The 25,177-nt window shown below is 36.5% G+C and overlaps 1 protein-coding gene across 1 annotated transcript in view; it reads left to right on the forward strand.

The window, feature by feature from the left end:
- Window positions 1-8,070: 8,070 nt before the first annotated feature.
- LOC145687696 (innexin shaking-B-like) overlaps window positions 8,071-25,177 on the forward strand; it is a 44,683-nt gene continuing 27,576 nt past the window's right edge. Inside the window, exon 1 of the mRNA XM_081761153.1 lies at window positions 8,071-8,206. The gene's annotated coding sequence lies outside the window, so the exon portion shown is untranslated. The remainder of the gene's footprint in view (window positions 8,207-25,177) is intronic.

The following is a 25,177-nucleotide window of genomic DNA, read 5'->3' on the forward strand; positions in this document are numbered from 1 at the left end:
GTGCAGTAAGTTTTATAGTGAGGAAACTGTATCCCTTGTGAGCATTAACGAATGACAGTATTTAGGACGTTCTTCCTTGAAGAGGAGACAGGATGGGGACACGTTCACAAACGTCAGCAAGGACACTTCCGACAGGGATGTATGCGGGGGTGGGCCCTGGGGGTCCAGACCTCCCTGAAATCCGGACCATTCTGTATATTGAGCTAGAAGAAACAAGAGGGTGGGAATCAGAAATTGCCATTGCATACGTATATGCAGTACAGATGGTTTTAAAAGAATATCGTAACATTTAGGAATTATTCAGTATAGCATACTTGTTCGTAGTTGAGTTAGTGCAATGACCGGGTTGGTTTAATAATACTGTTTGTCAGTGGAGTAACTAAGGGCTTGGGGGCCACCCCGCAGACAACGTGGAATGGGGCCCCTTCTCTACGTCCTACATCACGATTTGGGGCCCCGTGATGGCTTCGGGCCCCCCGCAATGCGGGGTCTACGGGGCCCTTATTTACGCCCCTACTGTTTGTTTTGGTGTTCCTCTCATGAATTTTGTTTTCTCCATGTTTGTGTGCCTTTTTTTTATGCAAATACGGTATAATGTTTTGAAGCACAGAGTGTCCAATATCTAACAATCAATTTATTTTCTTCATATTACCCCAGGAGTAAAATTGGATCTGGGAAGGCAGGGGGCGGTAGGTAGTGGAATGACATCACGACGTCCCCTGCATATCTTTGCCCATTGTAATTTTTTAGTAACTGGGGGGACGCCGTACATAAATTTTGGAGGTGAGGAGACGGCATCCCCTTGCGTTCCCCCTCACTTTTACCCCTGAAAAGATACACAAACCAACAACATTTATTTTTCAAACAAATGCGGCAGCTCTTCTAAATTTTAAAACAAGGTAGAAACATTTTCCTTATTTTTAATTTCTTGGATTTCAAATCAAAATATAGGTATTTCTCTAAATAGTTTTCTGTTTGCTGTGGACCCAATGGTTTGTGATTATAAAATATTGCAAGCATTATTATTATTAGTTTATCAGCCCATAAAGTCAATAACGAGCAGCCGTGCCGGAGTGGTAGCGTTACGGCTTCGCATTCGATAGGTCCGGGGTTCGATCCCCGGGGCCAGCCATTGTGACAGGTTATTTCACGGTTTCCCTCAGGCAAATGCTGGGATGGTACGTTCTTTAGGGGCCGTGACTTCCTCTTCTAATTAATTCTTCCTTTCCTTCCTCTGTTCCTTTTTCCGGGTTTTGTGCTCGCCGAGGGACGTCATCCCCTTGAAGGGCCCATAAAAATACAAATCCTATCCCATCCACAAAGTCAATGGTCTAATTACTAGTTGGTGAACCTTTGCAACAATTTTTCAGTGGACAATTATTATTTACAGAGTTGAAATTTCGGTTCAGGTGATATTTGTGTTTGGATTCTTTTATCATTGCTTTACCAGCACAACAGAAAGCGAAATGAACACTGCTTAAGTTCTCGGAAGGAGCACTCAGTTTACACATTAGCAATCGCTTGAATCCCCTAACTACCTTAATCACCTAACGTTTACTTAGGCCATGTAGGAGAGAGTGCTGAAACCTGTAAATCTGTCTGATATTGAAATAAAAGAGTTAACTTTGCGTTACTAAATCGTTTGCTGTTTATGTAGGGATGCAAGGAAATGCACACGTTATACATGTGTTCCTTACTTTATTTCTTACTTTATGTCTAACCAAAACAGAACCCTTTTTGACACGTGGTTAACATCATCAACAAAGAATGTATCGAAAAATACAAGTCTTCCTGGTGTTTATAAAAAAAAAAAACTTCACCAACAACCAGTGCCTGCATTGGTATAGAAAGTTTACAACAAAATACATCTCAGAATTCTCTGCAATGTGCCTGACTTGAAGTACCGGATTCCACGAGCACCTCTAAGCAGCAAATTGAGCAAAGCGTCAGACAAATTGCGCCAAATTTCCCCAACATTCCCACACATTCCTTGCCAAAAGAACTTGATGAAAGATCTTGTGTAACCGATCAAGGGGAAAGGTTCGAAATTTCTGTTTTAGAAAATAAAACTCAGCCGACTAAGGATTTCACTTTTTCACGAACTGCATGCCGATCTTGTCGCGAGTAATGGTTTCATACATTCCCTGGTTACGATACAGTCAGAAATTATGTTCTGTGTTCTGATTGTATAAGGCATATCATTTGACAGATAAAATGCTGATACAAGGAGCTGAATTGTTTTTTCTCGCCATATTGTTCAAGAACTGGAAAAAGACCACAGACAAATTTAGAGCACATTAGAAAAACAGACTCCATTGTCCGAATAATATCAGTGTGGACATTTCCAACACAGTTAAAAATATGTATATAAAATTTAAAAAAGTTAAAAATGCTCCAAGAGTATTGCCAGAACGAACTTAAAAAGAATGGAGCGGGAAGGATAACTGTCATTGTTCCTAGATGTAAAAGTAAATCTTTTTATCCGCACCTTCTTGTTTTACTCCCAAATATTAGCAAAATATCATCTCTCAATGATTTACAGTTCTAGAGATATGGCTGCTTTAATATCTAGAAATTCGAACTTTTTTGGCCAATATCTGGGGAACGGTGGCCAGTTGGCTAGTATACAGTTAATCAGTGGCCACCAGCTACTATTTGGTACCAAAATGTTTACCATCCTCTTAGGTATTGATCAACACCAATATGATCTCTGTGTGACTTACGATTCCCGAGATTTGGTTCCTTAAATCTCCCGAAATCGGTATATTTTGGCCAATATCACGAAAACGGTAAGTCATAGAGAGATGATATTGGTGTTAATCAATCCCTAATAGAATGCTAAACATTTTCGTACCGATAATTAATGGCCACTATCCAACTGGCCACTGACCAAACCGGTGGTCAGTTGGCCAGTGGCCACCGGTTACTATTTGGTTAAAAAATATTTACCATCCTCTTAGGTATTGATCAACATCAATATCATCTCTCTACAACTTATGGCTCCCGGGCTATGGATCCTTAAATATCTAGAAATTGGCCATTTTTTGGCCAACGTCATGGGAACGGTAAGTCATAGAGAGATGATATTGGTGTTAATCAATAACTAAGAGGATGGCAAACATTTTGGTACCGATATTAGCTGGTGGCCACTGGCCAAACCAGTGGCCAGTTGGACAGTGGCCACCAGTTACTATTTGGTACCAAAATATTTACCACCCTCTTAGATATTGATTACCAATATCATCTCATTATGACGTACGGTTCCCGAGATATGCCTCCTTAAATCTCTGGAAGTCGGCCATTTTTTGGCCAATATTTCGGGAATGGTAAGAGTAACGCGAAAAGTTTAATCACTTTCTCCGATAGTTTTTGATGCTCTATCGAATGCAGGGTTCAAAATTGAAAAAAAAATCCCAAATAACAGACAGACAGACACACAGACATTGAGAATTCAGTAACGAACTTCTTAAGTTCCTTGAAAATTGTAGTTACAAACAGGCATTTTTGTAAGTAGTACAATTTTTACTATTTTATATGTTTTAACTGTGATTTAAGTGATTGAAAATGTTTGCATCATACCAGAATCCAGCACAAAACTGGTACTTGATTTATTAATCTTAAAGATGTAAACCAAGATGCTTCTCGTAAATGCAAATTTTATCTTCACGAAACTCTTTACAGCTGCATTATATTATTATTATTATTATTATTATTATTATTATTATTATTATTGTCCAACCATGTTACATTACGAACATATATTCGTATTATTTTACCTATGTCACATTCGCGCGTCTATTTTCAAGACAGCAGTTCAAAATCAGTTTGCCCCCTCAGCTGAAAAGTACTTCCGACGCCACTGATGGCCATAACTGTAACGATGCATTTCTCGACATATGGTAGTATGAACTTTTTTGCTTCTCTACCCATAAGGAATCCACCGATGAAATTTTGCCGTGCCTTTTTGTTACACCCTATATATACCACCACATCACATCAAGCTCAACTAAATAACATCCTGGAGTGTAAATACTTATGCATTAAAAAAACAGTGCATCTTCATGCCATTAAAAGTACGTCAGTCGTAGCCAATTTGATGATCTGATGAAGTTGATAATTTTTATTCTGCTGAAATAGATAACTTACTGTGTTTAATTATGTACTGTACAGTATGTGAAAAATATCCACTGCCAAGTCTTAGGTTCCATGTATAGCTGTTTGATTTCTCCTAACTGTGACGCATGTACTCTAAAGAGTAACATTCATATTCCTCGCAGTAATACGCATGGCCCTAACAGTGACGCACACACAACTTTTAATTTAGTGGATTGAGACTCCTGAGAACATAAGAGAACCCCGGGAGGACATGCGGATACAATTCTGTCCACCAAAAACTCACTTGGCCTGAGAATGTGAAGGAAATGTATTAGGCCTACATGAAAATAAATGTGAATTATGTAATAGTCTAAGCTTTCTTTACCTGCCAGTCATGCTGTTTAGAGCCAAAAATGAAAATTTCGGAATCTTACACTTTTGTTGTCACTAGAACTGAAAAAATTACTGGCGTCACTCCTATCAGTAACCTACTGAATCAGCAAAGTCCCTGGTAGCAGAGACAACTTGCAAAACGCTTACTGTAAGCTTGAATTGCAAGTCGACCAAGCTTGCATCCAGCTTGATTGGAAAGTGTGCAAGCATGCCGCAAGCTGGATTCCGGTAACGAAGTAACATGCGAGCAACCTTGCATTCAGTGTTCCATTCAAGCTTGACGCAAGCGTTTTATAAGTCAAGTCAAGTCAAGAACTAATGAACGACCAGTGAAGCTATGACGCTCCGCGAATGGGTCTAAAGCATCGCCTGCAGGTACAACAAAAGGCAGATTGTACGAAAACATGCGTTTCAAGTGCAAGTGTAGAAAGCCAAAAGCCAAGCACGAGCCAACTGGCCGAAAGCTTTCTTGCTACTAGGGGCGTTGTTTCTCATGAAGGAAATATATCCCCTCCAGTGCGCCTACCTAAGCAAGAACTAAATTTTATGTTAATATTTATTAAATCAACTATTTACTATCGGGAGGCCGCGGTGGCTCAGTGGTAGAGCACTCAACTCTAGTATGTGAGGTCCTTGGTTCGATCCCAGCTCGCACCAAATAAGTCTTGTGGTCGACAAATGCCGTGTTCGTGGGCTTTCTCAGGGTTCTCACGTTTCCCCCATTTTTTTCACTCCGCCATTTCATTCATCATCATTATTACCGTCTTTCACTCGGTGCATAATCCCATAACTCAGTAACGAAACCAGCAGAGGAACATATATGTGATTGTTTGCTACTGTTCTACACCTACAAATGGTTTTATATTATTGTAGTGTTAATTTTCCTTATTTATGAGAGCTAACAATATAGCTTTCATTCTAATTGGTTAACTCAGAGAGTCTGGTTCACGCTCCACCTCCTCAACTCTTAAATTCCAGGCCAATTTCACAGTTGTAATGATGGCACATATTTTATTGTTGTGCTCCTTGAACAGCACAAATTCAGCAGCATTTCTTGTGATTGCGTTTCATCTCAATCGGATTTAATTGGGCATTAGTTTTTGGTTTATGTTTTAAAATTATTGCCGGTTTGGATAGGGCCACGTTTACGGACGTAAGTCTTCTTGGAATGAAACAATAAATGGTGTTTTCAAACTAGCAGGGTATTGTCTTCGTGTTAGGTAACCAGTTGCAATGTTACGTACAGCAGGTTACCGGATATTTTAGGCGCTTTACTTGACTGCATGGTAAAACCTATTGTTCCCTAACAACTGCAGGGTTCTGTAGAGCCGCAATGAGGCGTTATCGGATAATTTATGATCTTAAACTATTCCGCCTTGATGTCATGTCACTTCTCCAAGTTGGGCACAAACTTACCCGAACACCATATATGAAAGTGGTAAGTTTGAGGTTTGCAGTCCTATCTCAATGCATTGTTTGTTGTGTAATTAGAAGTTATTTAAAAATTTACGATGCTGGAGTTTCTTAGGCTTTGTTTTATAAAATGAATGTATGGCTTTCAACTTGGAATAGTTCCATCAATAATTTTAAGTATATATCTTACAAATACTTCATTCAGGTACATCCTCGAGGTACAGAGTGAAACTTGAGCCAGCCTTCTATAACTGTTTCCTCTTATCACAAATAATGAAATGAAATGAAATCTGTAAGTTTTACGTTCCACGGTTATGCCGGTTAGGCTAAAGGAGACGGTGATGATGAGAGATGAATGAAATAGTGGAATGAAGAAAGTGGGAGGAAACGGGAGAACCCCGAGAAAACCCACGAGCACGGTGTTTGTCCACCACAAAGTTCACACGGCGAGAGCTAGGATCGAACCAAGGAACCCAAGTACCGAAGGTGAACGCTCTACCACTGAGCCACCGCGGCTCTTATCACAAATAAGTCGATGTATAACGGCTGTTGGGAGAGAAATACACACGCTTCAGATATTTTATACAATTAATCAACATGTAATGTTACTGAAAACAAAGAAATAACGATTATTAATTGGGGATATGGACTGAAAATGTCATTTAATCTTACAAATGTAATTGTTTTAATATGTTTAAAAGCATGTTTACAAAATCTGAATTATATTTTTACTTTAGAGTGATCAAAGGAGAGAAGAAAATATGGTGATCATGCAAAAAAAAAAAAAAAAATCGAGACTTTAACAACTGTACACATATCATGATCAATAGGTACCAAGAAAGTGATTTTTAGAACTCTGACAATTCATTTGTCTCGATGTGCACTCGCCTAAAGCCCACACCGTTCAACGTATTTCAACCAAATTTTAAATTAAATGTTTTTTTTTATAAACAACATATAATAAAAGTTAAATATAAACAACTAGAGCTCCTAATTAAGCTTTATCCTATAGTGTGCAGCGGTGGCGAAGACATGGACGCAACATTTGGTAAACAGTAAAACTCAAGAAACTGTGTATGGTAAACTAAATACAATGCTTTCGTTTAAATTACATATGTAAAATTTTAATTTCATAGATACACACATTGTATATACACAAACAGCAACGATACATCAAATGAATTTTTTACTCACTGCCGAGTCCTATGAAACGAATCTTTGCGTATTTTAATTTTAAGTAGGCAGTAAAGTTGCTCGTCCAAAAAGAAAATCTACGTATATATATATATATATATATATATATATATATATATATATATATATATATATATATATATATATATATATATATATATATATATGCATGTTTAAAAATAATTTGTGACGAATGTAACCTTAGTTCATTTTATCTGTTTCATGCGCACCCTAGTTTCCAGCGTAAAATTTTGAAAAAAGATAAAACTATTTTCAGTGTTTGAAGATTCAAATCAGATGGGTTTTGGGTAAAAGGTAGAGAAATAAAATCATCACTAGATAACCAAGCTAAGATAAAACTGTATTGCTTATTTATTTTGATATGTCTACCACATCTTAAAAGCTCATGGAAATTTGTTGCATGTGTATTGGTATGGAAATTTACGCGAAACATGCTCCCTACGTTTAGGCAAAAATTGTGCTTTCAATTTCAAATTTCTCATAAAGAAATCATAAATAGCCTACTATGACTCTTAACCATCCGCACATCTAGGACGATTTGACAGCAATATTTTTTTTTTTTTTTTTTTTTTAGTTGTTTGCGCTATCTGTTAAGATTGATACTGGCTGGTTCAAAGCGTTGAGAATTTCCAACGCTGATGTAACAACTTGTTCAAATGGTTGATGTTTGTTTTCCCGCCTCATTCAGCTCTCCACTCATTTCCCGCCATACTGATTTCCCGCGAAAGTTATTTTCAACTTTAAAAATAAAATTCAGATAATAAAAATACGAATATGTAGAGTGTATATTTAATAATGCATCTTAATTAATTAGTAATAATTTTATTCATTGCACAAATAAAAATAATTTTGAGAGGGATCACAAAATTTTCAGAGTCTTCTTCCGGAGCATGCGCAAAAACGTCAGAAAAGGTATATAGCGTCGCGGCGCTGAGAGATGCCTTCTACTTTGTTCTGGACGTCTGTGGTATCAAGTTGTTTCTTCAGTTGTGGGTTAGTTTACATGTGATTGGTGGTTCGTGTGGAGTGGAAGTGTGGATTAAGATTCACCATTTGCTGAACATACAGGGATATCTAAGCAGAAAACGTGGTAAGATGGTTAATTGTATAAAGATATAAATTAGCATATTTCAACATATTCTTCAGTTATTTTCAAAACTGAAATATTTAATTTTAATGTCGTTTTCTGTGACTTGTATGTTCCTCTCACAATCTCTAATGTTCGATTAACTTTATTTCTTTCTAACATTCTTCAATGTTATTTTGTTTATTCATAAATACGTCCTTTATTTCTTTTTGATTATTTTGATCTCTATTGATATAGTGAGCAATATATATTTGATAATAGTTTCTAATATTACTTTCTCTTATGAAGTGAAAGGTTCCGGGGAAGCTACGTTGCACCACATGAACATTTTGTGCCAACAACTAACAAATTAATACGCAAAAAAATTTCTAGGAATGGATTACAGGAAATGTGTCTTCACGTGCTCAGTTCGTATAGTAGGAATAGTAAATCTAATTTTGACATTTTCTTTGCCAGTGATGCGTAGTCTTTTAGTAAAACAAAGAGAGAAAAACTTAGTAGGAAAATGAGTGTTATTTACATATCTTCTTCAGCCCTCCAATTGCGTTTACGTTATTTTCTTGTCAAGTAGTTCTAAAAGTTGCTATAAAACTACATTTAATATTTCTTCTACAGGCTTTTTAACCTTTGGAAGTAAAATATCGCACATGACATAGAACAGTGACACAACTCAAAATTTTGCGTTTTGCGTTTTTGAGTTATTGCCACTGCGAGGCGCGCAATACTTTACTCTACCTAGTAAAAAAATTCACACTTGTAACGCAATTTTTTAGCATCTAGAGAGTAGTAGTATGTGTCGGTTTTCCATTTCCTGAACTTTGACTATTGTCCTCGGAGAATAGTGATAGAAGTTGGATGATCTTGTGTGGTTGAGTAGTTCTTCTCTGGTAAAGTGACATTTTTTAACATACAATAGTGCTTGTGCAGCATATCAGTATAGTAAAACAACACTTTTAGATTTAGGACGTTATTCTCCGAAAAAAGATGGGTAGAAGCTGTACAAGGTAATTGAATTAACGAATGAAAACTTCCTTGACTTTAAGGATCTTTGTCAAAACTACGGAAATAATTTCTCAAAAACCTACGATGAACAGCAAATAAAATTTGCCGATATTAAGATAGCAAAAGTTGAGAAAGAAACACCGGACGGATTTTTTTAAAATCAAAACTTCATACGAACAGGCGGATTACCAAAAAAATGTTGTCACGAAGAATACACGCAAGTCTCGGCAGCGAAGAATGTCGTGCGAACTGGGAAAAGCGTATCCAGATAATTTCGAAATATCGGATCGCAAAAAGTCCGATATAATGGATCTTCTTGCTTCCCAACACATTCCCCCAGCTTACAAAGATTTCTACATATCACTTTTCAATTAGTGGTTTCTATTGGACAGCTGATGTAAAGACATTGATATTTGGATTATTATTTTGAAGTTATACCATAATTAAAAGTAATTTTTTTCTTGTAAAACTTCGAAAACTTTGATTTGTGTCACTTTTCCTCATTGTCATCATTAGAAAAATACAAACTTTTACAAGGTGTTTCATCAGAATAGTCACAACTTGCAAAAAAATGACAATGATAAATAAAAAGAAAAGTGACACAAATCAAATTTCTCACCCCTGGGATGAGTCCATTAACAATATCTGTAACTATTTACAAGCAATTCATACACTTTTCTCTTCGAAATACAATACTCATTATAATACTAGAGTTTGTTTTTCTGCTCTCCTGAAAAAATACGTTTTTTGAATTATGTCACTGTTATATGTCATGTGCGATATGTCTGTCACCTCGTGATGTCTAGTTTGTAATTGTATTTTAATACTTTCTCAAAGTTTCAAAGCTTGTATTTCCTTATACCACATTGTCTGTGGTTGAACCAAATTGAACTAAAATAAAAATGCCTTCAGATTTTCTTATGATTTAGGTGAATCAAATAGCAAAACTAATAATAATTACTATTCTCTGGTAATTTTCGAATTAAAATTCTGAAATGCCAAAATTTAAAAGAACATGCCTGGATTTTTCTTTTCAGTAGATTGTTAAGTTGCTGTTTTGTTTTACCCACTAATATTAGAGTATAACTTTCAATCAAAATTATACATTTCACACATTTTCCTCTTCATCATTGAAAATTTACGTTCATCATAGTAAATTAGAGTTTGAACTTGGTTATTTTTCGTTAAATTTTGCTGAGCATTGAATAATTGACCACACTTATTATTTTGCTAACATTGTAAGTGTCAGACGCTTGGTGAATCTCGCGAACGGTTTGTTCATATGTTTGTTTATTGAAGTATGGCATCCCTTTTCAGCACTGAGGCTGTTTGAGACGTGAATCTATAGTTTAAGATGGATTCCAAACCACCGTAATGAGTTCATTGCTCCCCAACCGGTAGTCGAACCTAGGATCACATGCACATTAGCCATTAAATGGAACTGGAAGGCTACATCTTCCGATATTCTGGTTGGTCCTGGCAATGTGGAGTTGATTATTTTTATGAACATAAATTCAAGATCCTAAAAAAGAGTGAAAGTATTTTCTTTTTTTTTCTTTTATTTGATATCGAAAAAAGCGGTTGTGTACTATAGCTTTTTCAAATAAAGCATCATTAAACATTTCTTTATAGCCCAATGAATCATTCAGAGACCAATATTCAGTCTTCATTAAATCATTTTTCAAAGTCAAATTTTTTAGGGAAAGAAAATAAAAAAGAGGAAAGAAAAATAATACATTCTGGGCCAGTCAAGCACCAAACACCAAATAAATAATAAATTTATGTCTAGATGTTACACTTGAGATTAGTAACAACTATGAAACAAGCGTGTGTCTTTTTTTTTTTTTTTTAAGGGAAAACACTTGTTTTCGGGTTGTTTCTTGAAACTAAATTAGTTTGTGCTAGTTAAAATAAATGAGCGGTTCGGGGAAACATAATGGTATGTCCCATTTTCTAATTTTTGAGTAAACTGGGAAACAAGGTTCAACATTCCCATGCAATTCAAGCAAGGATGTTATAATATAGAGCAGCGTTTCCCAACCGGTGTGCCGTGAATGGGCCGCTGGTGTGCCGCGAGGAAATCAAAACAAATTATTAATTCTATAGGAATCAAATTGCAAGACATAGAGGAAATTATATATTTGTATTTCACATTACTATGAACCTCTACTATAAATCTACAATTTTAAGTTTCATACTGTGTTACTTTTCTGTACATTTTTAATGTTGAAAGACGTATTTGTCATTGTCATGACCACTATTTAGAGATGCAAGGGCTCGGAAAAAAACCGGCTTTTTTGGAAAAAAACTCGGTTTTTTCTGCTTTGCTTTTTTGCTTCGGAAATTTTGGGCTTTTTTCAAAATACTGCTTTAAATTGATAAAACAGACTTTGTATCGCTTCTCTATAACACAAAAAATCATTTAATTAGTGGTTGATGCTGATAATAATATAAAACATCGAAAATAAACTATGAATTTCGAAAAAATATTTCAAACAATTTTTCTTCAACATATTTACATTATGAATTCCACAGGATTAACCAATTTATATAATAAGAGTTTTTTAACCTCCTATATACAAAAGTAAGCAGAGTTGGCAAGAACCGTGGTTGTTTTTGAAAATGCCAAAAACTCTTTTTTAGGGGGATGTTTAAACCAGGCTTTTTTGGTTTAAACCAGGCTTTTTTGGTTTAGATATTTTGCTTTATGTGTTTATATTACATATTCACAGAAATAAGTTTGTTTCGCCTTGGTGTTGTTATGCAACAGCAGGGTAATGCTGGAATAAGTCCCATAAGCTTAAAGAAGTGCGGTCAGTAAATTTCTTAAGTTGAGAATCTCCCGCCCTAGCCATTGGGAAAATCCCGTCATTACTTGAAATGTAAGACAATAACGGGAAAATCCTGTTATTGCTTTGCATGTAAAATTTAAAGGTCAACGTACCATAATCAGTACGCTAAAACTGAGGTATTAAATTACAAATTTAGTACCGGTACGTAGATATCATTGAAAGTCTAATCCAAGCTAATGTTGGAAGCTACGTAGGCAATCGATAAATTTTGCCAATTTCTATCAATATATTTAAGCAATATTGGCTGCTTTATAAAACAACACGCATTTAGGCATGTAGAAATATACAATTTGGTTTGTTTCGTATATTTAGGCTTATCATCCTTACGAAATACCGAGGTTATCAAGGAGAAGACTTTCGCTTAAACTGACATCCGAACCGCTACTTGGGTTACGCATGAAAGAAGGTTTGTGGTTCGACCGAGAATTGAACATGGGACACCTTGATTAAAAGGTGAAAGGGAAATAAAACTATTGCAGGTGGTTTGATATCTGGAAACGTTACCATGAAGTTCACACGATTCGCATTTTTCATTCTTTTTATTTTTGTGGTTTAAACCAGTTATTAAAAAAAAAAAAATTGGTGTAAACCAGCCAACCCTAAAAGTAAACACTTCTTTTTAAAGAATACACAAATAACTAGCAAAATAGTATGTAGTATTTTTTACTTCAAAATATTCCATACCCTCTTTTTGAAACAAAATAAAATTAAAATAAAACATAAGAGAAATACTTAGATTTATATGATACACTTAAAGGCTGCACATCTAGAGCTTTTGGTTCTGTATATTCTTGAAATTCTACAGTTAAGTTTTATAGAACCACCATCACAGTTTACCCAATCCTCAAATTTTCTGAATTTTTAACAAGAGGGATTCAACATATCATTACGGACCCCCCCCCACCAAAAAAAAAAAACTACGGAATATATTTAAGTTAAGCTAAATACAACTGCACAACAAACATGACTGAGTGATTAGCTTTTGCGCTTCTATCGGGAAGTCCGGGATTCAACCAGCATTCGACCATTCTGACAAAGCTTTTCTTCATTCCATCTGTGAATGTAGAAATAGTGCGTGTATTGTGAGTTGGGCAACTTCCTTTTTTATTGTTTTTAAATCGTTATTATTACTAATTACCAGCAGTGACGGTTTTGCGAAGGTTAGGGGGGGCGGTCTTTCGGACTGAAGCCCGTTCCCCAAAGTTACGGAATGTCTGCAACAAACGAAATATCTATTATTTATGCCTTTACTCATAAACTTTAAGCTCCCGTCAAATAAAAATTACGAATGTTTAAAAAAACTAAACATTAGTAAGAAACCCTTCCCAAAATACTTTTCTAAATCCGCTACTGATTCTCAGTATAAAATGATTTTTAAAGTTGTATCCGGAAGATTATTGTTAAACATATAAACGAAACGAAATATTAGTTATGCCTGTACTCATAAACTTCAAGCACTTCCCAAATAAAATTAAGACTTTTTAGGAAACGAAACAATCAGAAAAAACCCTCCTAAAGTACTTTTCTAAATCCGCTACTGATTATTTGTATAAATTGGTATTCAAGGTTGTGTCCGGAAAATTATTGCTAAATCACTTCACAGCTACAGTATAACAGAAATGTGGAAGTACGGTTTGACGGATATATTGAAAAACGTACGCTTTGACGGATAAATAGAAAAACGGGCAAGTTTAACTTTTGCGCTAGAAGCTAGAGTACTAAAGCTCTTAGAAATGAAACACGGATGACAAACTAGAGAAGAAAAAGATGTCGATAACTCAAAAGTTAAAATAAAGTTAAATAGCCTCTAAAATTACCCTCAAATACTACATTCTTCATGTTAGCTTTAATTCGTAAAACATGTGCTCCATCCATCTTGATGGTGAATTTCAGAGCGAAATATCACATTCAGGTCATGGAATTCTTATCTAACTATAGAATATACTATAAGAAAGCTATTTAGATAGAAAAATCATGAAGTTGAAAAAAGCCAAAATTTCCAAAATTCTCGTTTTTTTCCCAAAAAAGCCGGCTTTTTATGTGAAAAAAACCATCGATTCAAAAAAGCCGGCTTTTTTGCATCTCTACCACTATTGCTTCTTTATTGTTGCAGACTATTTTGTAACTTGAAATTTTAACATATCATTCAATAAATTCAACAAAGCAAACATGTATACAAATTACCTACATTTGTGTTTTAAAAGTGTATGAGATTTGTTTATTTGTTCGTTATTTAGTGATCTTCCCTTTTAGTTAAAGGTTAGATACAGTTTTCGAAAGAGAAAGTGGATTTTTAAAAACCCTAGTCCTATATTTGATTGCAATTGTTTTCTATTTTAAAATTAGAATGAAAAATAAGCATAATGATTTACCACGGGGGGAAATCAGTGATCGAGCTTTCTTCTCTGCAAGAAGATCAGTAATAACATCAAAATACCACGGTATTTTATATTTACAAATAATAATAGTAATTATATATATATATATATATATATATATATATATATATATATATATATATATATATATATATATATATATATATATATATATATATATGGGTGTGCCGCGAGAATTCAAGTTACACCTGTAGTGTGCCGCAAGTTGAAAAAGGTTGGGAAACGCTGATATAGAGGATTAGTCCATAGCTATCTGCGACCGCGTAACTCGATGAAGCCGAAAATCAAGCAAGTGTCACCAAATTGATTGATTTCTCTCTTTCTTGCCATTAATGTTCGCTTAAATCATTATGTTCTCCGTGTCTGAAAATATAGTGTTCATTGCGTTTACTTTTTTTCTTTTTAAATCTTTGCTTTAACGTTCAAACTGGTTACATATAGAACTTACAGGTTAGTGTTCATTACATTCAATGGAACTCGCGCTTTTATTGTCATTGCTGCTCACGCTCGTGCTCACGTTATTCAATGAGGATCGCATTCATTAGACTCCCTGGAGCTCTCACTCACTAATTTCGTCGGGCGTGTGCCTGGAGCTCACTACACTCAGTGAGGCTCGGGATCACTTTCATCAATGGAGCTCGTGTTCAATGACGTCAGTGAGGGTTTCACATATTTATGCTCGGGTTTATTACCTTCATTGAGGCAAGCACTCACTATCCTTCTTGAGGATCGCGTTCATTTGGGTTCCCTCCTCACTTTTTTCAATAAAGTTCGCATTCGCAAGCCCCTTTGGACCTTACGCATTTTTCGGTTACTTTCTTACTTGGATTCGGGATAGCTACACTCAATGGGGCTCGAGCTTACTGACATCAATAGGACTTGTATTTATTTGTGGTCGGGTTCATTACCGTCAATGGGGCTCGCGATTACTATGCTCGCTGAAGCTCGCTCTTACTGTTCTCGTTGAGGCTCGCGCTTACTCGGGCTCCGGCTCACATTCTTCAATGAAGTTTTCACTTACTGACTCTCGGTCTCACTTCCTTCAGTAAGGCTCGCACTCATTATTCTCTTTCGGGCATGTGCTTACTTGGGCTCGAGCTCACTAACCTCAATTGAACTCGTGCTCCCTTACGCAGACTCCGTTCTCCTTAACTGAGGTCGAACTCACTGACATCACTGGGGCTTGCACTCATGTGGTTCGAGTTCACTACTTTCAGTGAGGTTCACACTTACTATTCTCGTTGAGGCTCGCACTTACTTGCGCTTAGCCTCACATTTTTAAATGAGGCTCACAGTCATTAACCTCATTGGAGGTCATGCTTACTAATATCTTTCGGACAATCACTTACTTAGGCTCGAGCTCATTGCATTCAGTGAGGCTTGGACTCACAAATCTCAGTGAGAGCCGTGCTCACTTGCGCTCTGTCTCACTTTCCTCCATTTGGCTCGGGCTCTCAACCATCAATGGGACTTGATCTCACTGATATCAGTAGGACTTGCATCTATTTTGGTTCTCTTTCATTATCTTCGGTGGGGCTCGCGCAAATTATTATCATTGATGTTCGTGTTACTCGGGTTCGGGCTCACACCTTCCAATGAGGCTTGCACTTGCTAGTGTCCTGGAACTCGCGTTCACTATCTCAATTGCATTCGTGCTCAAAATTATAATCTCGGTGGGATTGGGCTCAATTGGGATCGCGCTCACTAATTCCATTTTTCCTCGGGCTCGCTAACCTCTAACGGGCACGTGCCCACTACCCTCAGTGTGGCTTGCACTCACTTGGGCTTATGCTCAATTCCGTTCAAGCTTGAAGTCATTTACCTTTAATGGAGCTCGGGTTTATTACTTTCAGTGGGACTTGGGCTCACTCGGGATCGTGTTGAGTAATTTAATTTGTTCTCCCGCTCACTTAGACTCGGGTTCCGTAACCTGAAGTGGGCTCGTGCTTTGGCTCACTTCTTTCAACTGAGCTCGGGATCACTACTCTCAGCTAAACTTGCTCCCATTTGAAAAAAAAAAGTTTTTGAGTTTTACGTCCCACGGTTATGCCGGTTAGGCTAAAGGAGACGGTGATGAGGAGAGATGAATGAAAATGGTGGGATGAAGAAAGTGGGAGGAAACGGGAGAACCCCGAGAAAACCGACGCACACAGTGTTTGTCCACCACAAAGTTCACTTGGCGGGAGCAGGGTTTGAACCCGAGACCCCTAGCACCAGAGGTGAACGCTCTACCACTGAGCCACCGCGGCCCTTGCTCCCATTTGAGCTCACGAGCAATAATTTCGTTGGAGTCATTACCTTCAGTGGACCTCAAACTTATTACTTTCAGTGGAACTAGCGCTCACTCAGGTTCGGCCTTACTAGCCTCAATTGGATTTGCCATAAGGCTCCCTTCCAATTTTTTGCTTAATATTCAAGAAATAGCAAGTACTATCTTACATTGTTTTAAACTTTAGCTTATGGCACATTGATTATAAGTTGAGCCAACAAAGATGGTGAGATAGGTGTGGCAAAGCTGTGACCTATGGCTTCATGATTTTGCTGTACGGTCACATCCTCTGTTTTATAACATCCTTGAATCCAATGCAATGACACATACCAAACAAGCTTCCCCTGCCTTGTTCATTTCCAAAATTAAACTACCTACATACTGTTCTATGTTTCAATTCCAGCGCCTTCCACCTAATAGATCAATTTCACCGGAAATAGTGCTTACCATTATATTCGCCCCAGCAGTTCAAATATGTCGTGAATAATTTTATCTGTTTAGCTCTCTTTTCTTATATACAAATACCGTAAGAGATATGTAGGATTTGGTCATGGGAGTTATGCACTTTTATGCATCATTTTGTCTACTGTAAAGTACAGTCAGCGACAAAAGTTCTTTCCGTTTGATAAAATTAGTTTCGTAAATAACTCCATGGTGAAAGGACAATTTGAGTACAGTTTTCAGTAAATTAAAAAGTCTGTACGTTACAGCCATATCACCATTGTTTGTACCTTCTAGTCATACCACCGTTATTCCCAAAATAAATTTTATCAAACGGAAAGAACTTTCATTCCTGACTGTACAACCAAGAAGCGTAAGCGCCATTTTATGAAATTTTGAGCTCAATGGGACTGTATCTGTTATAGTTACTTCAATTCGTTAACTTACATTGGTTGATTGGTTGACTGAGTTTAGCATTCCTTTCAGCACCTGGGCTATAATGAGACGTGTAGCTAGAGTTTAACGTAAAATTCGAATCACATGTTTTCGCACCATCTGGAATCGATTCCAGGTCTTTCAATCCGAATGTGCATATGCTCAACATAGAGCTAGGAGGAAGCTCCTACTTATAGTCATTCAGGGGATGACCGACAGTTGGGGAATACCGACACTTCTAAGCTTAAAACGCTGTCTATTCTACCCGGAAGTGAAGGAGTTGGCGTCATCAGTACTAAGTGAAAATGTGGGGTATATGGAATGTATATCTGTAAACGTTTAAAAAATAAGTAGAATAATTTGACCAGAAAAGTCTAAGTTTATGAGGTAAGATGTAAGAGATATCTGAGAAGTTAAGGGTCATTGTAAAATTTGAGTATGTTTTGCTAGCTTGTAAGCTCTTGTTTGGAAGTAAAATTTGTATTGTTCAATACTCATGGTGGACAGCATACAGCTGAAAGTTGTGCAATCACAGGTAATAGGCTCATCAGTGTGCAATGTTTCTAACTTGCATAAAATACAGTTAAGTGCAACATATGCATTCGGGGTACTTCCGACACTCACATTTGGAGCACTTTCGACAGATGCTTCCCCCTCCTTTCGTTGTGATTTTTAATAATTATATATCAAAAATTCTACATTAGTATTAACATATAGAGAATAGAATTTCTGCATCCTTTTTCAATTGCATGAGATGCTCCGGGAATTTGAACAAAATGCCAGTAGCTATAGAGGCCGTAAAGAATGCAGTGCTACTTGCTACTGCTTCAAGAGCTTTTGAAGTTCCTCAGATACGTTACGTGACAGATTATTCAAAGTTAACTGCAAGAAACATTTTGGTGAACACACAACATATTGCTGAAGAAGACGAGCACGCACTAGAAGAAAAGTTAATTATATTAGACGCGTATGGGTTCACCCAAGAATATAAGATGTGGTAATGTAAAGCGAAGGAAACTTTTAACATCTACACAGAAAAACAGTAAAATAGAAAAATCAAAAGGTACTGACACACAAAAGAATGTTCATATACATAAAAAGTTGCAAAACCAGTAACAAAAATGAGAAAACTCATAAAGAAAATTATTGTGCTATCTGTCGAGGATTTGTTTTTACGGCGAAAGCAATTCCGCTGATTGGGTTCAATGTACAAAATCTTTTCGGCGGTTTAACGAGGACTGTGTTCTTCATCCAGACGATCCCTTCTTTCTGTGTCAACAGTGTGAAATCTCAGACATATATGAGTATAATGTTTGCTCTTTCCTGTAGATGAAGCTAACACTAATATCTTAATCTATAACCGGGGGGCGCGGTGGTTCAGTGGTAGAGCGTTTACCTCTGGTACTTGGGTCCCAGCCCCCGCCACGTGAACTTTGTGGTGGACAAACACCGTGCTCGTGAGTTTTCTCGGGGTTCTCCCTAGACCCGGGTTCGATTCCCGGCGGGAGCTCATGTGGTTCGGATTCCACGTTAATTAGTAGGTCCACGTCTCATATAGCCTCGCTGCTGAACGGGACGTTAAACCCAAAATCAACTCAACTCAACTCGGGGTTCTCCCGTTTCCTCCCACTTTCTTCATTCCACCATTTCCCTTATCTTTCATCATCACCGTCTCCTTTAGCCTAACCTGCATAATCGTGGGACGTAAAACTCAGACTTCAAAGATTTAATCTATAACCATACTTTTGATAACATATGATTGACATAAATTAACAAATAACTTTTCATGAAGTACAGAATTTTTGTGCTCTCTGCACTAGCTCACATTTAGCATATTATTTTTTTTAAAAAAAAAAGAAATTCTTGTTTCATATATTTCTTGCAACTGAACAAATTTTTCTATTATCCTTTCCCTCATTTGTAACTTAGTGATATCTTTAAAATATTTTCTGTAGCTGTAAATAAAGACATTCTATATTCCTAAACTTACAGATTTCCGTGTTTGTTTAAAGGTCATGAACTACTTTACGAACAGTAATGTGCGTTGTGGAATTATTAGTGACATTATCATAGTACGTGATGTTTTAATGTTGATGTCGGTATTGCCCCAACAACCAGTCGGTCCTCTACATAGAGTTGGGGAAGTCCGACACTTCTTCATTGTTCATTGCAATTGTGGCTCCACAGCCACACATAGCTTTTGCGTAGCATGTATTGTATCTGTCAAGTAGTTGAAACAGTATAGGCCCTACTTAACCATGAGCTATAATTCGTTTCTTTAATATTTCGTTACAAACTTGTAGTAGCGTTAATGTCCTTAGGGTGTCGGTATTGCCCCAAATGACCATACATCTATATAATTAAAACTGAATATAACGATGTTTGACACTTAAACCCTCCTAGACAGCTTTTAGGTGGTTCAGTAGTGAAGTGCTTATGCGTGGAGTCCCTCGTTCGATCTCCGGTCAAATAAATTTGTGGTGGAGAACATTATGTTCTAGATTTTCTCGGGATACGCCCGTTTCCTCCCACATTCTTATCCACCAATCCTTTCATCATCATTCACTTGCTTTATAGCCTAATCGTGGGACATTAGACTGAAATATTTTCATTTTTTAAATATTACTTATGATTCTCATTTTTAAAACGATATTAAGACAATTTAGTTGCCAACAAATCAGTGCAATTCTACTGAAAATTTGTATCTTGTAATCTGTGTAACATATTCCTGAATGTTTAAACCACGTCTTTGTTCAAAAATACTATTTAATTTACCAGAAATCAGAGAATTAAGCTAGCATTGTTTGTTTATCATAAACGGAAAAGAGGAAAACGACTTGTGAAAGAATTTGTCTGCCATTTATTTTAGATGTTTTACACAAAATGTTAAACTACTATTATATATTTTTTCATGCTTTTATACTTGGATGGGGGTGGTTACAGGGTGTTTTAAAATTTACTACTAAAGATGTTAAAGTAAACTAATGTGTTTTATTTTTTCATAGTTTGCACTGCGCGAACTTTCAAGTTAGGTTAATATACGACTATATACTTTCCTCTCTTTTATTACTGTTGACTGATTTTATCCCATAACAATAGATTTATTTTCTTAAATCCTGAAGATAGCACCCATTAAGTCATATTAAAATAAAATACATTTGAAGACCTGGATTGGAAAACACCACAAGTCCACTTTCAAGTTGTTTTCTTCTCCCGTCAGTATCTATGTTCCAAGGGCTATTCATTTGCATAACACTACAGCCTAAGTCCAACTCAAAATCCTCTTTTTAATATAAAATTATTTCAGCTGAATAGAATTATGATGTTCTTATTCAATTCAGTTAAGGTATTCAGAACGTTTTTATATTTTAGACGAATCAGATCGCTGCAATGGCAAACTTTAATGACAGATCATTTTTATTCAACTATAATGCTTTATTTGACTTAAGTCGCAATTAGCAAGAAACCAAAGTTAGTCACTTCTCAGACATTTAACAACAGCAGCATTGGACTCTTTCGCCCGTCTTTTGTAGTCAGTGTGTCAATACTTTCTTTTTCTTCTTTAAGGCACATTGTCACGCTACAAGAACTTGTAGCTGTCATAAAAAAAAAGCTTGCAACCCGATCTTTCTATTTACTGTTTAGATGTTGCAACTTCCTGAAAGCAAGAAAGCTAACTCCATCCATGCAGCACTGCATCTAGTGGACAAACAGTGAAACTCCTCTTATAAACGTGTATTTTGGCGCACTTTCTCTTCCTGTCCAAAAGAATCCGTTGTTTCGGAAGCGGCAAAACTGTTTTTTCCTTTATGTTAGCGGGAGGGCGATAGCATGTAGCAAGCAAGACGTCAAACAAAGTTGCACCTGGTTCAACTCCTTGCAAGATGGAAAAAAAATATGTGTCTCTTTCAAGATTATGTTTACATGGTGAAATATGGTAGGGTTTCAAGATATTTTTTTATGACAGCTACAAGTTCTTGTAGCGTGACAAGACCCTTTTAGCCTTTTGATTTCGTTATATTTTTATATGTTGCATTACAGTAATGTGTAAATCACAAGAATTGCTCAACAATATTATAGCCTGACACAGTGGTCCCATTTCAGAATTTTGCTTGGGGGGGATTTCTATATAATAGAGTTTCACATTTTTCATTGGTATATTAAAATGACATTAATTATTCACACTTTGAACAAGTGTTCGTAGTTTGAAAGAAATTTCCATAATCTGAGGAAATTTTATAGGTAAATTTAGCCAAAAGAGAAAAAGGGATTATTTTCGATAAGACATGAAAATCCAGGGAAATTCTCGAGCAGGTTAGTTGACCAATACAAATATTTAATTTTTTTTTGTTTTGTTCTTCAAAAATGAACCAATATAATAACAGTAATGTGTGTATCTTTTCAAAGTAGCATAATTTAAGTTGAGTTGATTTTAAGTTTAACGTCTCTTTCAGCAGCGAGGCTATATGAGACGGAACCTACTGATTAAAGTGGGAACCGAGACACATGAGCTCCTGCCGTGAACCGAACTCAGGTCTCTCAAACCACGCTAACCGCTTAGCCACGAAGGGACTCTAAAGTTGCATAATTTGTACCCGTTTTTGGCTGGGTATATATATGTGTGTGTGCTTTTTGCAAAAAAAGAAAAAGAAAAATTGGAAGGAAAAAGTAAAAGAAACAGAAGCTAAAATTAACTGAATAAATAGGATACTCAATAAACTAGGAAGAATTTGACAAGAAAAGGGAAAAATTTTGTGTCAGTCGAGGGTGATTTTCTTAAAGAAACCTACGAACACTCCTTTGAACATTTAACAGTACTTAACAACACAAAAATATTTCAAATTGAAGACCTTGATTGAAAAACAACCCAAATTCACACACACATATATACGTATATTTTTCACGTTGATATGTATGTTTCATGCAGTTGGAACGTTGAGGAGTGGCAACAAGGAACATACTTAATAAACAAACCACAGGAAAAGCACTTCCAAACAATACATTAAATATTATAACGTTTTATTTTTCCTTCCGGAAGAAAAATACTCCTGTAACCTTGAGATGTTTGTCAATTCAGGTCCCTTAGTTCAGGAAGTTCAATCGAAGAATAGATAGATAGAGAAACAGACACATAGACAAGCCGAAAGTTGAGCGGAATAGAAGAAGATCACTTCAATCATAATATAAATATATTTACCTACTATTTACATTATTATCTTGGATAGTAAGATCCAGGGGCGGATCCAGGACGGACTTCTGGGGGTCGGTCGGTAGTAATACTGCTACTTAGAGCTACTTCTAAGAGCTCCAAACTTTTTATGGATTGGTTTATTTATATATAAAATAAAAAAGTTTCCTCTTTTGAGGGGGGAGACGATCGCCCCGATCGCCCCCCTGGATCCGCCCCTGGTAATATCAAGATATACAATACAGGTGATGATCATGGCGATGTGTTTCAGAAGAGATCTTTGTACTTGTTAAGCGAAAATATCTATGTGTAGACATAGAAGATAGGTTGATTTGGAGTTTAGCGCTACGTTCAACAACGAACTATATGAGACGGGGATCTACAGCTTAACGTGGGATCGAAACAACATGAGCTCCCACCAGGAATCAACAATGGATTAGCTTGCTGTAGGATGTAATCAATTCTATAAGTTTTGTTTCATTGGCGATGAACTTTCCGGTTTCTCACACTAGCTAGTGAGTCTGCTCATATTAAAAAAAAAAAACTCGATATAAATAATTATTGCAATCACTTTGATTTAAATCATTTCACCACATAACGGACAAATGGAATAAGAACGCAACGCATCCTTCGGAACTGCCCACGTTTTATGTCCATGACGTCAGGAAAACGTTTGGAAAATAAATATGTATGATAGATTTCTTTTCAGACAAAGCTTCATAAGACGCTTTCGCTTTGGAGTAATATATTCATTTTATATTATTTCATTTTATGACAACACTTAAAGGCAATCTTGCAATAAACAATTGTTAAAAAGGTACTGTTGGGCTGGACATAATTAAATTGCTGAATATTCAGTTTTTAGGACTGATTCTACATGAGACTTAAATTTTTTAAATCTTGGCATGCGATCTGAACCACATTTTCTCTTATTGGAAATCAAACTCAAGTCTCCCTAATCAAACGGGAATAAGTACCGTAACCATTTAACTGACTGTAATTTTAGGTATGAAACTAGCAAAAATAACTGAGTTTTGTGAGCTACTCAAGAGGGCTATGACCGGCCGAAGAGTCTATAAGTTAATGTCTGGTCAACACTTCAAGTTCCATCAACGTCATTTCTGGATCAGAATGTCCTACCTCTTAATTTTATTCCCTCTTCAATTGATCCATAATGTCGACTCAGTTTCTGCGCAGTAACTTGTTTAGGGCACTCTTTTCGGCGGGACACAGCATTGTTTCATCTGTTAATCAAGGTTGGATACCGCTTTAACCTTTTGGTTGCAATGGAGTATGTTGAATTATCTAGGCATTATACTATGCATTAACTTATTATGCTATGCGGATAATCTAAGTTTCAAGTCACCAAGTAACATTCATTACAGTAGCGATTTCTTCGTTGTCTTCCAGCTCACTGTTGATGAGATGACAGTCCTGGAGATAATTTCTGCTGGGCACCCTGTCTTTATGAAACTGCTGAATTCACTGGCGTATGCAAAATGAGGGATTTGTACAGTTTAATCCCCTTTAACAAGATATTATAGAAAATAAATATTTACCGTATTAAAATATACGAAAATCAAGTTTATTCTTAAACAATACGAGCTTAGGTGTTTGGTGTCTCTTTAATAATAATAAAATAAATTGTATGTGTGTGTTTGTCGTCAGCTTTCCGAACAGATAGGAGTCACCTAGAGTCATCCAATTTAGTAAACATACAGATATTTACCAGCTTTAATCACATTCAAAGCCGTTCCCCCATTTTTAGCCTGCGAAGGAAGAGTACAGGAGACGAAAAGTTATGTATGTATCTTATCTGGTTATTTCTAAGAGTGGCTTGCCCGTACGAAACCCACGTTATAACTTTGATATGTGGGCTTACATAGCAACAAAGGATAAATCGAAAGGTTATGGAAGCAATCTTCTTCCTCTTGTTTTAAAACCAGGTTTCGAACTAAAACTGGGCAACTACGGATGCTTACTCCTTTTATCCAGGTTCTGAATTAAATCCCGGTAACGACGAGTGCTTACAGTTAATATATTAAAACTAGCTTTTGACTAGCTGGGGGCTCCGCCCCCAGATCCCCGACTTTGCTCGGCCTACGGTTCTGCGGCTCTTACGTATCAGAATTTGCATCAAGAGTGAATTTCGTGCATTTGTTCTTTAACATTTTTCTTGGCAAAAAGACTTGCGTTGCTCAGAAAAAGTATCGCATGCGATTTCCGTGTCAAATAGTTGTAAAATAAGACACAATTGCACATTTTAGTTACATTTGTTATTTAGACAAGGCTGTAACGTAATGTATCCCATAGGATACATTGCCAGGAATGGTAGTCACAAAGTAACAAAAAATATTCAAAACATTATGTATCCCAAAGGATACATTG

This window comes from Thermobia domestica, chromosome 6, assembly GCF_964235325.1.
Source record: "Thermobia domestica chromosome 6, izTheDome1.hap1.1, whole genome shotgun sequence".
NCBI lineage: Eukaryota > Metazoa > Arthropoda > Insecta > Zygentoma > Lepismatidae > Thermobia > Thermobia domestica.